The 1,074-nt window shown below is 35.5% G+C and overlaps 1 pseudogene; it reads left to right on the top strand.

The window, feature by feature from the left end:
• Positions 1–672: 672 nt before the first annotated feature.
• LOC122436245 lies at positions 673–825 on the top strand (annotated as a pseudogene).
• Positions 826–1,074: the final 249 nt, after the last annotated feature.

Genomic DNA, 1,074 nt, shown 5'->3' with positions numbered 1-1,074 from the left:
CAAAGGTAGAATTCTTAATGCTGAGCTCCAGTAATAGACAGTGTGTGGTAAAACACTGGCATCTTCCTGCAGGGAAATAGCCAGGCCTTGAAAGACTTATGGCACAAAGTAGCTGAGTAAAATGAATGAATGTTCTCTCTAGAGAGACTGAGCTTAAAGAGAAAGAGAGATAGTACTGAGTTCTGCATGCCCAGTTCTTTCTCTTGAGTTCACCAGTTGGCTACTTAACTGATCTTCCTTTGAGAGAGGGATTCAATAAGGGAAAGTACAGAGAAGCCAGGAGTTTCCTAATTGAAGTTCCTATACAGAGACATTCATGATTAAAGAGATGTTTCAGATGTTTCCTGCTCTCCTCCACCCTTCATAACACATACTTTCAAGCAAACCTTATTCTATGAAAAGGTGATGCAATATATAGGCAGTATGAGTAGCAGTAAAGAATTCAGGCTCTGAGACACAAGAAAGTATGAGTTCCAGCTCTACAACTTACTAGCTGTATGACATGAGACAAGTTAATCTTAGAGTTTCCATTTCCCCATCTGTAAATAAGAGTATAATCATAATACCTAATTTATAGAGTTATTTTGTGAGGATCATATTAGTTAATCAATGTAAAGCAACTACAAGACAAATATATGATGAAATACTCACTGATTTTAGTTTCAAAGACTAATCGCTTCTCAGCCTTTTGGCTAAGATCAAGTGTAGTTTCAAAGACTAAATTTTTCTTTTTCTTTTTTTTTTTTAGTTTACAAACAAGTCTGTGTATATGATTAGAAGGATGCTTGAAAACTTCGCCTATTTAAGTAATCTGTCCTGAACCATATTTCCCTACAAATATTACTATAAAAAATAATTTTTGTTATTGAATTTAGGTTGTAGGTCTCCATAAGACTCATTTTCATATGATTAACACTTTGGAAAGATAACTGAGAAGTACATGGCATCATGATCACGGTAGCATGGTTTCACTGATTAGTTTGCTAGTAGAGAGTAGGGTTCTAATAGGGCAGGGCACAAATACATCAGATTTTGATAAGAAAGAAGCTTAGGAAAGTTTGGATGGCAAGCTTG

The sequence above is a fragment of the Cervus canadensis genome, chromosome X (assembly GCF_019320065.1).
Source record: "Cervus canadensis isolate Bull #8, Minnesota chromosome X, ASM1932006v1, whole genome shotgun sequence".
In the NCBI taxonomy this organism is placed as follows: Eukaryota; Metazoa; Chordata; class Mammalia; order Artiodactyla; family Cervidae; genus Cervus; species Cervus canadensis.
Note: the sequence above shows the minus strand (reverse complement) of the source record. Positions and strands in the feature narration are given on the sequence as shown.